Source organism: Populus alba, chromosome 14 (assembly GCF_005239225.2).
Source record: "Populus alba chromosome 14, ASM523922v2, whole genome shotgun sequence".
In the NCBI taxonomy this organism is placed as follows: domain Eukaryota; kingdom Viridiplantae; phylum Streptophyta; class Magnoliopsida; order Malpighiales; family Salicaceae; genus Populus; species Populus alba.
Window position 1 is genome coordinate 3,900,032 of NC_133297.1, and position 15,643 is coordinate 3,915,674.

General features: G+C 30.8%; 1 pseudogene; it reads right to left on the bottom strand.

The window, feature by feature from the left end:
* Positions 1–11,951: 11,951 nt before the first annotated feature.
* On the bottom strand, positions 11,952–15,509 carry LOC118034067 (uncharacterized; annotated as a pseudogene).
* Positions 15,510–15,643: the final 134 nt, after the last annotated feature.

Sequence of the window (15,643 nt, forward strand, 5' to 3'; positions counted from 1 at the left end):
TTCAAGCCTCCTCGTGAACGTTTAAATTTTTTCCCGAAAGATTCATGTTGAGATCTATCTGTAAATTCTCTTCTACTTTGTTTTCCTTTTTTTCTTGGAAATCATTATTTATTTATGGATTATCTCCAAACAAGATTGCAAGAAATCGTTCGATTTTAGTGCTAGAAATCGTCCTCATACACACACACACACACACACACACACACACACACATGTTTTCAATGGCTGTGTTGAAGAACACCTAAAGGTTGAGGATTAATTCATGTGTTTTTAAATCCAATAGTTGAAAAAGTAAGTGTGTGTGTACCACAACATGCATATTTTAGCCGAATCGGGTAATCGTTATCTATCTTTTCTTTCTTTATTTTGGTTTCATGTGTTTTCTTATACAAATCCTTATTTTGTCGACAGCTTTTTTTTGTGTGTTTTTCTTGTCAATGAATTCTGATATATGAAGAAAATCCCTCCAACATTCATATGCATTGATGATCAAAGATAAAGAAAAAAAAGTACAGATGCATGTGTTGTATTGTCAATATAGCAGCTGAAAGTCCATTAATTCATGTAATCCTGCCTGATTTGGTGGGTTTTTAGTTGCGTGCTATGAATTTGAGATGCTGGTTTTGCTTTGTATATAGACTTTTGAAGATGACTCATCTTATTATTGGATTCAGGCCAAACATTTTGGATTTGGTTGTGGCAAAAAAATTAGCAGATAATTACAAATTAGATCAGCTCTAAATCCTCTAGCATGTTCAAAGCTATCGTTTTCGAAGAAATCCAAATGTGTCGATAATTCAGCCTATATTGAGTGAGCTTATAGAAGTCCTGTATCCAAATAAATACAGTAAATTATGATCCAGTCGATATAGATTAACACAATCAATTACTTAGACGTCATGGTTTCAGCAAAAAGAAAAAGAAAACTTGATATCTGATTTCTATATTTTAAAATCTGGTTATTGTTGACTGTGGAGAATTACTCACAAAATCAAGGGTTGAAGAAAGGAGTTAGCAAAGGGCTGAAATGAGGATTTGTGGTGATTCGTTGGGAGGAATCATGAATGGAAATGGGGTGTGTTTTCTCATTTTCAATGTAGTGACAAATATTATTGAGTTGTTCTCTCTGCTTTCTCTAAACTGAATATTATAGACACGTTACCAAACTATATTCAAATATTCTGTTCAGCCTCCTAGCAAAGATCAAACTGATCCTAACAATCATCACTCAATTCCATTTTCAAGTTTATGATATTTTTAATTTATATTTTTTTTTCCCTTTTGAGCATTAGAGAAAGCAAAAGTGAATTAGAAAGAAAAGTGAACTTTCATCGGTGCTAGCAAAGAGAGTATTTAATTTACTTTTGATAGTTCTTAATTAATCTCAATAAACTGTAGTATAAAGACTAAGCTATAAGTCTATCCTTATCTGTCCTTTATTTTATTTTGTAAAGCTAACACATCGTCTCGAAACTTTTCCACAATTATAAAGAATAGCACTTTAAAAAATGAAAGAATTGGATTATCATGAATTATCAAGAATTCAACTTAGTACTTCGACTAAAAGGTGTCACGTAGGCATACTAATTCATGGCGTTGTGATGGTAAGACTATTATAAAATAAAATAAAAGGTAGGGCTTGATAAATTTGAAAGAAAAATAAAAGGTTAGAGGCTCCCATAAAAAGAAAAAGAAATACTAGAAGAATAAAGAGGCCAAATCTGAATAAAACCCTTCAGTTTTAAATAATAAATAAAACTTTATGGATCATAGACCGAAAATAATAATAAGGTAGTTCCTCACAACATGGAGGGTCAAAAAGCCAAGGTTGTTTGTTTATCAAATTTAAAATAAATTTTGCTATTAATTTAGGCATTGTGATTTTAAATTGGTGGTCTAAATTGCATACAATAAATCAATTTTTTTAAAAAATAATTGATAGTGTTAAAGTCCATAAAATTTAAGTGAATTATTGAACATAATTGATCTCTAGAAATAATTAATTTCTTTAGTTGTGGAGAGTGTTATGTATGTTTTTTATATATTTATTTTTTGGAATGACATATTCATTCATATATCTAAAAGTATTGATATTTAAAGATTATACAAGTTTTTTATTAATGACTTTCCATCACTTTTTTTAGTATAAAGTTAATGCAATGTAGAAGTGCCTTTACAGCACATATTCAATTCCGTGTGGTTAAACTCTAGCACTATATATGTATATTAGTGACTTAATATAAAATTAAATTTTAAATCTCATTTAATATTTAATTTTTGTTTGATTGAATTTATTCTTTAGAGAACCGAATAATTATGAAACACTACAACTTTATTATTTTATAATTAAAAAATCAACATAAATAGTTTTTATTTAAGTAAATGTATATTTTTTTTCAGATTAAGAGAATATATTTATAAATTAATATAAATTGTTATTGGAACACTTAATAATTTATTTTTTTGGGTTTAATTGATACTTTGATCATACCTAAGAAGCATAGTTTGCTAATTTCTTTCTCTCATCTTCTTCTTTATTTAGTTTATATTTTTTTTCCTATGAAAACATAGTTCAATTATAGGTTATTTTGGCTTAAAACAATGATAATAATTTAAGAGTTTAATTAATATTTGATTTTCTAATTGTTAGGTGAGATTCGTTGATATAATATTAAAATTTTACTGATCAAGTGGTCATGAATTTCTCTTTCACCTTCAAAAATTTAAAACATTAAAAGAAGTAAGATATGTACAAAATATCTTGAAGTTCCAAAATATATTACTAGAAATGAATATTATTATTCTCATTTTATTTTATAAGAATTAGGTTATATAAATTTGTACAAATTTCAAGTTTAAAATAGTTTCATCTAATAGAATGTATTAAAAAATTATAAAAATTATATCTTATAACTTTACTATAATTTTTAGGTTGATATATGTATGTGGATGAATGAATGTATTTATATTAGGGTGTTGATAAAGTAGACAAAGTCATTAGCCAAACGATTACCTTTTATAGATAATTCTTGATTTCACTCTCTAGAGATAATTCAAATCTCAATGATAAAGATAAATATACTATTCTTTTATAAGAAGACTACTTTATACGTCCAATCAAATACGGATTTTAAAGAATGGACAAATGATACTTTTGGTATGCATCAACGTTAGAAAAGAGAAAAAAGGAAACCATGTAATTAATATTATATATGTTAAATCAATGATCTATAAAAACCAAACACTTGGTCTCTCTCCTTTTCTCTCTGTCTGATATCATGCATGATAGAATGCTGTTATGATGGGATATAGTTTGAATATCTTCGAGAACAGTGATCTATGCGTTAAAATAAAAGAAGAAGAACAAAAATAGTTATGAATGATCGTTTTCTTTGCAGAAGGCCCACCAGCTCCTTCTGCTAGCTCCTCTATGAATGTAATCAATACCGTTAAGAAGACTAAAACGCTGTCGTAAGTAGCCAGGTCATTTTACTCCACAGAAAATGTTTCTGTTCTCAGGAGCAGATCCAAATGCCCAAGTGATCTGCCCCCAGAAATGACCAATATACTGGTATTACTCGGAAAGGACAGTTTAGTTGAGAAGTAGGTGAGTTGAAAGCTAACGCTGCCTGCCTGTGTGTTATGTAACTGGCACAAGGGACATCTTTATCATCTAATAATAATAATAATAATAATCATAATGATTGAATAGCACACACTTGTGTGGAGATCAGCTATGAGACGTTTAGAGCTACTAGCCTATGAAATTATCCTGTACAAAAGATGGGCAAGTGGAATTTCTTGTCCATAAGTAAGACTTTGAACAAGTGCAGGCATGCACTACACTTAATGCCTGTCCAAAAGCAAAGAAAATCACTCCAATTGTCGTACCAAAGTGTCTTTAATTTTGATTTGTACATTGGTACCATGATTCATCATTGATTGTACCCATAGCGATTCTGAGCTACGAGAAGGAAGCACATATGTGAATTCACCTCCAGTATTAATGGTTTATTTCGTACTTAATTGGGAAACAAATTGGGTATTAAGCAAAAGCTAATCCAGAATTATTTGAATATTGAAAGAAAAAAATAAGATTAAGAATTTTTAATTAGTCACGCTTTTCCTGAAGGTAATATATGTGCTAACTGATTAATAAATCTTGACTATTCCAAATCGCTAAATTAAGTTACCCGAAGGCATGGAATCCTTACTATATGCTGATAGCGTTGGGATTGATTCTCTCTCCATTTGATTTATGTTTCCAGCTCTGTGTAGTTTCGGCTACGACCCCTTAATTAATGAGGAAAAAAGATCACATATTACCGATAAAATTTAATTAACATTTATATATTACTTAATTATTTAAACGTCTGACATCTCCATCACTATATTGAATTTTTTTCTCATCAGATCCGACTCGATATTCATAATTAGGGACATGTTGAATCAGTTGATGAAATTCTTTGTTTTGGTGAGCATGCAACATCGATTGTTTACTGTGAGAAATGAGTTGTGTACGTTCCAATTACAGTAAGATTTCATCTTTTTAATTCATGGGTGTCGGTGAAATTGAATCAGGTGAATATATTATATTGTTTGATTATATTTTTTATCTCATAATACACACAGTGTAAAAAAAAATTAATTGGAAATATATTGAAATAATATTTTAATAAAATGGACCCACACCCATTGAACTTGCTTGGATCTTCTGCACGTGTGTGTACAAGAGCACGTTTGCAAGTGCTTCTGATATGCTGCTTGGTCGTTATGTTTTATTTCTTTTCACATTTTGGTCCTAACAAGTGGGCATAATGCATAAAGGCCTGTTTTTTCTTCACCTATCTACTATTATAGTACTCTTATGTCAAAGCGAGATATATCACGAGGCACAGGCGCCGCTATGCCGCAAAAATCAAAGCTGACTCGACTTGCAAGCCGTCATTGGTTAAACTAACCAGGCCTTTCACATGTGACGTGGCAAATCTTTCATGCAACTTATTTGCGTATCGACGGCAGTTTTTTTATAGCAGGGTTATTTAAGTGGGTCTTGCCCGACACGGTTGACTCGGTAATTCTTTAATTTATTTCAAATTAAATTAAATAATATTTAACTCGGTATGACTTAACAAGCAACTCTTAATATAATTAAAATCCAGTTAAATACAAAACTATTTTAATTTCACTTGTTTAATTTTTTAAACGAGTTTTAGATCAAAATTTAATAAATATAGTTTATACATATAATAATATTAATAAAAGATTCACTATTAAAAAAAAAAACAACTATATCCCTCCTCTAGGTAGACATTGAAGGTAGATTGAGACGGAGTTCATTGTAGAAACTAGCGAAGTGGCATGAACAGTAAAGTGTTGTGCTTGTCCTAACAGTGTCGCTAAGCTTAAACAGTGCTGTTAACCGTGTGTGTTGAGTGTATTTGAAAGTGTGGTTATTGTTTATTTTTAAAATTATTTTTTATTTAAAAAAGTATATTAATAATAATTTTTTAAAAATTATTTTTAAAATTAACATATCAAAATAATTTAAAAATATAAAAAATATATTAATTTAAAATAAAATAAAATTTAAATTTTTTAAAAAATATTTTTTTAAACGAACTGCCAAACACGCATGAAGACAACGGTTAAAGTGGCGGTGGAAAGTGACAGATGAGAAAGAGCAACTATCTCCGTTCAGAAATAAATTCCTGGAGCTGTCTATTCCCCCAGTTCCTCCTAGTCTTTGGAAATCATTACAAGACAGGAGATGATTTCATTTGGTTTCCTTCGATTTTCTTGACTTTCACCTCCGTTTTTTTTTTTTTTTTTTTTTCTGGCAGGGTAGCAATTACTTTTTAAATAATTTTTTATATTAAAAATATATATTAATAATATTTTTTATTTTTAAAAAATTATTTTTGATATCATCACATAAAAACAATCCAAAAAATATAAATTACATTAAATTTTAATAAAAAAAAATTTTCAAATTTATTGAAAAACGATTTGCACGCATTCCCAAACACATCCACAAAGTCATTAGTAAGTACATAACGAAGGTCATGAGTTGATTCGATCCAATTTAAATAGTTTTTATTTTGCTCAAAAGTAGAGAGACTTTGATTTTTAGCCTTCCAGTATATATAAAGACCAAGAAAATTGAGAAATGAACTGTGCCAAGGAGCACCCTTTTCACCTGGCCTCATCGAGACTCACTGATCATTTCACAGCAAATGAAGGCAAGATATATTGATTGGGCAGTGAAATATCTGCTGATCTTTAAACAAAAAAGAGTGAAATCGAGGGGACTTGATAGATTTTTGCATAGATAGCAATTGGTGTAGTAAGAAGGTGGAATGTTGTGGATGCTCTCTACTTCTCTAGTGGGGTGGGGGGCTTTTCTTTTTAAATTAAGAACACAAATAACGAGCTAGTTTCCAGATGCGGGAACACTTTCTTTAGTGTTTACTGAATTAGAAATGGGCTATGGCTCCAGGTTGATGGGAACAACGGATTCTCATGGGTTGGCGGCCGAGCACCTCTGCCCTCCTCCATCTTGGGACCGCTCGAATCTCAAGTTGGATGCAGAATCGGAGAAGTGGAGAAGGGGAAAAATCCATTATATTGGGCGTCCAATTCTTATTGTTTTATTTAAAATAATTTTTAAAATTAGAATTTTTTTCAATTCTATCCTCCAACTTTTTTAACTATAAAATCTTATCATTATTCTTTTAAAAACTTGAAAAAAAAATTAAAAATATTAATAGGTTATTTTTTAATTTATTTTTTATAACATAATTAACACTAAAAAAAAAATTAACTTATTTTTTTATAATATTATCAAAAAAATAATTTATTTGTTAGAATTTTAACTTCCAAAAGAACCACTTTTTCTAAATTTATGAAATTTTAATTTTTTTAAATTTAATTATTTTTCAACTTTTTTATCTGTCAAATTTTATTTTTATTATTTTAATTGTTATTATTTTATTTAAAATAAATTTTAAAATTAGATTTTTTTTCAATTCTATGCTCCAATTTTTTTATCAATAAAATGTTATCATTATTCTTTTAAAAACTTGAAAAGAAAATTAAAATATTAATAAGTTATTTTTCAATTTATTTTTTATAACATAATTAGCATTGTAAAGTCTTTCCTAATTTATTTTTTAATATTTAAAAATAATTTATTTTTAAAAAATATAATTTCCATACAAACAACTTTTTCTTAAGAATGATCGGCATTTCTGGTAGGAGGCAAATCCTAACTGAAGAAAGATCATTACTAACAATAAAAAAACAAGAAAACCCCCAAAGGCCAAAAATCAATTGGAATTATGGCCCTCCTTTATGACCTGTTTTTTTTTTTTATTATTTAAGTGGGTGTCCGGGCCAGCTTGCGCGCATTACGACTAATCCCACGGTCCACTGAACATCCTGCAAACCCAGTGAGCATGTAAGGCACCGCAGGATTGATAGGCGTGCACAATAAAGTTTGAACCCTAGTGGGGTGGAAAGTAACCTTTAAGACCTGCGTTTTGATTGAATGATTGATTGATCAGTATTTTTAGAGGACACTGTTTGAAACTTTTTGGGTTACTGACCTAATTATTCAGGGGGGCTTTAATGATAAAATTGTTTGTGGGGCTAAGAAGATCCTGCGAGTTGTGATTAACAAGTGCCATTCTTCTCTTGGTTTTGACCTTCCAGCCTCTAATTAGTCTATTCTTGCTGCTAATCTGAACAATCCAAGTCTTCTGTATTTTGTCCACACAGCTCACCGTCTGCGAATCGGTAAACACAATTGCACGGGAATGTAATATAGCTCAACTGTAACATATCTCAGTGCTTGATAAAATAGCGTGTGCGCAGGTTGAAAAGTAGGGATGATTCTAGCATGTTCACGGTTGCAATGAGCATATTTTCTTCATAATTCTCTCCACAATTTGGACAATAATTGAGATCATACTCAGTGTCGGATCTGAGTTTCATGGCCTTTATATCTCCTGGGGCAAAATGCCTTCTCATCATGTCCCTGCATTATTTTTTGCAAGTTGGATCATTGTCAGTGATCATAACAAAAGGTGTAGAGCAGAATCTGCCCAGATCATGGGGCAACAGCAAAGTTTAGGTACTGCACTATATGCTTTCCTTTTTAGGTTGCCGAGATTCGGTTGTGTTTTAACCTCCTTTACAGCATTTCTGCAACTAGTGGGAGCCATAAATCACTACGAGTGTTTCATTGTCCATCAGAAAATGTGGGTGTCCTTTCTGAATCGCAGTTGCTATGGGAATCGTGCTTGGGATTGATTGAAAGAGATGGTGGTGTTTTTGGATTATTAGAGCAAGATAATAAATGATGATGACAGTCATCTTCTTCGAGGCGCAATAATAGAAGTTGATTCCCAGAACTTTTCAATGTTCCCGAAAGGGTAGAGAGAGAAACTAATGAATGGTTTGAACTTGAAAAACCCGACTGCAATTTCCTTTGGATTGCAAGTGGATGGATCTTGAGATTTATAGTGAAGGAACTCTTGTGGTGCAATGCATGAGTCCACGCTACTGACCCCACATGTCCGAATTTCCACCGATTTATTTTCCCCGTTAGTGTTTACGTAAATAACATGGGATTTTCAACTATCTTTGTCGACATTCTTCAAAACCAGTACCCCGAATTTCGAGTGATATAAAACGAAATCCCATGTTAAGCAAAAAGCCGGCGTCAAATTCAAAGTAAGCATTCTTACCAGAAGATTCAAAGTAAAGCCTGTAAAGTGCTCTTTTGATCCCTTTCACAGTCAGCTACTCAGCACCACGGGCCACAAGATTGCCTTCTTTATATGAACTGTCTTGTACAAATAATTGGTCAAAAAAATTTAAATTGTTCTTACAAATTTTTGTACTAGTTGATAAAAGCGTTATGTCAACGCATGTTGTGAATAATTAATGTGAATCAAAGTAATAAAACCAAATATGCCGCATGACCTGGTATACAGTCAAACCATGAGTTATACTAAGTTGAATTGCATCCATTTTCAAGATTATTTTTTTAAAAAAATATATTATTATTTGAATAAAATTAAAAAAAATCCAATTAGATCTTGATCAAGTCAATTAATTTTTTAAAAAACTTAGTTTAATTTAAATTTAAAATCAAACAAGTCTCGAATTAACCTATCAAGTTAAATTGAGTATAATTCTCTTTTTATAAATTTTAGATTCTATTAAGCTTTAAGCTTTTTTTGTTTCAGTCTTTTTAATTATGAGCATAAAAAAAATATTTTAATATCAAATACATTAATCCATTACTTTTAAACATTAAATATAATAAAACATATCATTTTTATCTTTGTCTTTGTGTATTCTATTCCAATATAATAACTAAACGAAAGTATGTTATTGCCTTTGTACACTTAAATTAGTATATCAAATTGTGCTATAAGTTCAAACTACGACCTCAAACATAATATCTGTCATCAAATTCAATTGCAACATGCTAATTACGAGTCATAAACTAGATTTTGATACAGAAAGAATGATTTTGCTCATAAGAATGGTTTCTTATACTTTACTATTTAAGATTTTTAAGGATTTGATATATACAGGTACTACTCACATATTATAAAATTTCATGATTTTACAATTCTATAATCTGATTGTTTGAACCATCGAGTATTCTAATTAGAACCCAAAGGAGAATCTTGCGCTTCTGGGAAGTGCATAGATTTGTCACCATAAAGCAGGCCGCAGGCCGTCGTGTAACAATGTTGCATCAGACGTGTATTGTCGTGGCATGGCATCCTTTGGGCTTGCTATAGACTTGATCCGATATCATTCCCTCTGCCCGTTGGGCTTCATGCTTAAGAGTGGATGTAGCGTAAAAATACAGTAATTGTTGTTTTTTTAAATATTATTTTACTTTTAAATATATTAAAATAATTTATTTAAAAATTATTTTTAATTTCAGCAATTTAAAATAATCTAAAAATACCAAAAAAATTAATTTAAAGTGAATAAAAAATAAAAAAAATTTACTTTTTTTTCAATTATACTTTTGAAATGCAAAAACAAATTATATATTAATCTCTAATTTAATGCATATGGGTAAAATATAAATTTCAAGTTGAAGTATATTTTGGGCCGAAATCCTAACTGTTGAAAACAATCTGATTAAAGTGCAAATATTCTTTACATTTCTGAACCAGCACTTAAATTGACAACAAAAAAGAAAAGGAATATTATCTAAGAAAATAACCAAGTTCAAAAAAATAAATCGGTTTACAGATAGCGGCACCATGGAAGAAAGGAATACACATAATAGCTGATTTTCACCAGCATTACAAATTACACTGCACCTCGCAAGCTTGCATCTCTCTCGCTTGCTCGCATGAATATTCAATTCCCTAGATATTTTAGCATAAACCAATTTAAAAAAAGAAGCCACAATTTCTGTACCTTCTAATTAGTCTGCAGTACCATTCTCTCTTCTGACCCACTGACTGACTGATCTTCTTGAATTTTGTACTCTCTGCTACCTCTTGCCTGAGTTCCTGGGCTTTCCGGCACGAGTTCTATTTAGTCCTTGTTTGTTTTTTGGAAAATAGTTTTCGGGAAATCATTTTCCAAACTTTTCTGTGTTTGTTTGTCATTAGAAAAGTTGATCAACGAAAAACAATTTCCGGTTAGCGGAAAACACTTTCTAGTCAACGGAAAATACTTTCCGGTCAACGGAAAACACTTTCCAGTCAATTTTAGTCAAAAAAAAAAAAATTGACTTGGTTTTCAGGAAAGTGTTTTCCTTTTAGCTGTGTTTGTTTTCCGGAAAGTGGTTTCTGGGAAATCACTTTCCAAACTTTCTTGTGTTTGTTTGCCAGTAAGAAAGTTGGTCAATGGAAAACACTTTCCAGTAAAAGGAAAATTTGGCTTGGTTTTCTGGAAAGTGTTTTCCTAAAAAATTTGAGGGGAAAACACTTTCCGGAAGTTGTGAAAAATTTAGAAATGTCATTATTTGCTAATTATATCAAATTTGATCCTCAAACTTTTGATTGCTATATATATTTTGTTTTGAATATTTATTTTTCAATTTCATCTCTTAAAATTTTATTTTTATATTAACTTTGGTCCTTATTTTTATAATTGTTATTTGCTTTTTCCTTATCATTTTTTTATTGAAATTTTTTATTTATCAAATTTGATCCTCATTCTTTTGATTGTTACTTATTTTATTTGAAATAATTTATGAAATGTTGATTATTATTATTTTAATTTCTTCATTTTTAATTTTTTTTTAATTTTTTAGATTTGATCTCTATTATTTTGATTATTATTTGTTTTATTTGAGATAATTTATGAAATTATATTTTTTTTTCAATTTCATTCTCATTTAACTTTTTAATTTGTAAGATTTGTTCCTCATTATTTTAATAAACTTGAGAAAAATAAAATATTAATAAGTTATTTTCCAGCTCATTTTCTATGACATAACCAAACACTGGAAAGTGTTTTTCAGTTCATTTTTCATAACACTACCAAACATCGGAATTCACTTTCCCGGAATTCACTTTCCAGGAATTCACTTTCCAGGAATTCACTTTCCCCGGAATTCACTTTCCAAAAGGAATTCACTTTCCTGCAAACAAACAGAGCCTTAATGAACCATCGAATTTTGTTTTCCTTGATGCTCAGTGGTTTCTTAGTTTACTGTCTGAGCAGGTGATGTGGCAGGTGGCAGCATGGCTTGTCGTGCAAGATATGCAAAAAAATAAAAAAAAATATATCAAAATATGTGTTTTGAAAAAAATACTTTTTTAAGTTCTCTAAATCAGAATGAAGGATCATCTCCTCATCTTTGACCTCTGCTCCAGAATTCTGAGATAAACGAAGATCGGTAATTAATATGCTGCATTTGAATGAACAAGAATCCACCAAACAAAAAACAGATGATGGAATTGAACAGACAAGATTCATTAGAAGTTTTTATCATGGAAGCAGTTATTACCAGTTCAAACTGTTGGTAAATACACTTCAGATCTATACCAATCATTTTGATGGCATACCGATTGAGAAGCTTGAGTTCGAATCACGTCAAGCACATGTTCATAGCCCTTGGCATGGAAAACCTTTCTGTCAACTGGACAGTTACCCATTTTTCCTTCCAATACTCCATGCACATCTCATAACCCCAGTTTGTTTTAAGAAAAATTAATAGCATGATAGTTAAATAACCAATGTCTTCTTGATTAAAAAAATGTTAATAACCAGGCAGCATATGTTCTATCAAAAACTTTGATATCTCATAAGGTACTGGGGGAGTCCTAGAAGCAACATCCACCAATCCCTGATCGGCATCGTTTATGGTTGAGACTAGGACGATATCTGATCGTCTTCGAGCCCCCAACTTTCTTTCTTGATTAATGAAAGCATCCTTGGCAAATGCTTTCGCAGTTGTTCGTCTTTCATAAATCCAAGAATTTCATCTCTAACTATGAAATACGAATGCCTCTGATTGTCCCTATTAATCATTACTCCGATCCTGAAGGCCAACACAATAGGATTGAAATCCTATAAAGTCATCCCATGCTAATGTATCCAGAGCGTAGGCTTGTTTTAAGCATTCTAATTTCTTCAAAGTAACAGCACCAGAGGTATGATCCAACCAGTTAAGGCCAAGAGCGCATCGCTGGTAGAAGGGACGAGGCGACCCAATTATAAGACATACCATTCTGATTTCCCATGTCTCATGTCTCTGACAATGCATTCACTGCCATGGTTTGAAGAAAAAAGAAAAAGGATGACAACGAAGTTATTTAAAGACCAAAATCAAAACTAAAACCTAGTAGTAGTATCATCTAGAAGAAAGAAATCAGAACTCTACCTGTGAAAGAAACGGAATCAAGACATCAACTTCATAAATGACAAGGCTTCATGCTGTTCATCATCTGGGACTAAAGGGTACAAACACAGAGGACAATCACCATCTAGGTGATTCATAACAGAGCTTCTCCACCACTTCCTAAAAATGTAGAATCAATGAATCTTTGCAACTTCTATATATCAGTCAAAGAAAAACTGCAAATATATGCAAATTCACTGCTGAAGCTATGTGTATTTTAGATTGGGCAATTTGTAGGCATTCCTGTCAAGGTGCTGGAAATCTAGTAAATAGACATTCACTGTTATTTTTGGTGCAACGTCCAAGTAAAACACAATACTAGGTAAAATAGCATGCCATGAATGTGTTTTCACCCTGGTTACTGTGCATATAGATTCTGCCAAAAACTATTATTAAATTACAATCCAGGATCTTTTATTACCTTAATGATTCTACACCAACAACCTATTTTAGCACTGCAGGCAATTCAAACTTATGCTCATATCTTGAAAATAACAGGGATTGTGACATCAAATCCTCAACTGAAATGTTAAACAGAAAGAATAAGAAGCATCAGAGCATAATCTTAATGCTAATTGGCACAAGCCAAATATTACAGCGCATGCATTTACTTTGCAGAGCAGCCAATTACTTAAAGACTACCTACAGATATATGACAAATGGAAAAAAAATCAAATTAAGATGAGGATTTTCTACTGTTTATCAAATACGAGGCAAGTAATATGGTTTTCTCAATTCGTTAACACAATATAGAATAACAATATCAATGCAGAAAAAACCCTTGTTATGTGAAAAATGCAGCAATTACCTCGCAAAGTGCTACAAGCATCAAACAGGAGGAAAGTTCACATGCGTTGTGTTGTCCACTAGTTATCAATTGCTTTTGCCTTTCTCCATCAAGACCCTTGGATTCTATGAGATCAATATGCAGAGGTTCGCTTGGATACTACCATGGAATATGTACAAAATATAGTATCGAAACAAAGGTATTCAAGATTTCACAAACAATCAACAGCACACATGGAGCATCCAACCCTAATAATTTTCACCACTTAGGCAGAAAATACATACAAATTGACATCTCCTTGATGTTGTAAAATACCTCAGGACTTGCTTTTATCCCAATAACTGCTTCCACAAACAGAGAGAAAAACACAATGAAGTCCTATAGAACAGTTATTTATGCCTCTTCTCTGTGTCAAAAGAAATAGTACAAAAACAGTCATCAATCTCCATAAAAAAAGTTACAACCGCTGGTAAAAAGAAAAAAAAAAAACCGACGCATACCCTTAAATGCAATGAGAGACGGAAAAGGATGAATCTTTTTCTAATAGCATAATTCACACTGCTATAGCTGGATGCGAAATCAAGAACCCTTAAGCTGATTTTTAGCTATGAGAATTGATATGCAATAAAACTAGTGCAATTTTCCCTTCCAATTCATAGTGCCAATACCTCTCTTATATCCTTACACAAAAATATTCTACGAAAATACAATAAACAAATTAGAATCATTATTCTAAATAAATGGGTTTGCTCAAAGGAATCAGCACTATCAACTTTTAACACACCTTGATAAGAATCGTTTTTATTTCCCAGACAATTTTTTCTCGAATTTTGTTCTTCAAAACCAAAAAATAAGCAGACCCCAAAAGTAAGAGAAGGGGAAAGAGAGTGGTGGACCTGTTGAGAGGAGATATCAACGGTTCTGGGTTTGATGTGGAGGTGAAGATGAGGAGGGAAATAATCGAGAATTGCACAATCGTCGCCGTACACGGCCAGCACCGCTTCTACTTCCATTAAAAACTTCTTCTGCCATTCCTTTTTCTTCAACAGCTGCCTATGCAGTCTGTCCCTTCAATTTTTTATTTTCCGGGGTAAATTTTGAATTTTTTTGTTTTTAATTTATTTTAATGTATTAATATTAAAAATAATTTTAAAAAATATTATTTAAATATATTTAAAAAAAAAACAATTTATACAACATTTTTAAAAATCTATTTAATCTTCGACAACGATTGAGAAAATAGTTGTCGGTCATGTTTTATATGCAATTTAGTTTAATTAAATATTATTGAATTTGTTTAACTAACTAATTATTATATTTATAAGAATTATATATTCAATAAAACATTGAATTATCTAAATTTTCTCAATCAATTTAGTTAACTGATTTTTAAGAATTTCTAAGAGCACGATAATTTGGGTAATTACCTGAATTTCTTTAGGAACTCATTTTATATATTATAATAATAATAACAACAATAACATTACCAACAACAAAACACTAAAGATAATTTAATATTTAGACATGGTCATAAAATATTGTTAATTAAAATAGTGTTATATGTATTTTTTTAATTTTATTATTCAATAATTTAATATTTGTTAATCTTTTAATTTTATCATTTAATATTATATTTAAAAAAAAAAAAAACATACTAACAATGTTTTTTTCACGTTAAAAAATTTGATCCAATACACAGCTAGTGATCTTAACTAACAGGAATATAAAAATGCAAGGGAGAGTTCTTATCCAATGCTAACACCGTAGAGATTCCAATGCAAACGAGAACAACGAATGTTGAGGGATATTGCCAGTGTCAAGTAGCATTTGAGCAAAAACATATCTACTAATTACAAATAAAGAAAATTTAAGCATGCATCTGTATTTGGTTCCATGTTCATGCTGTTCAACTTGATTCAAATACATCCAACGTAACGATATAATATGATTTATGTTTGCTT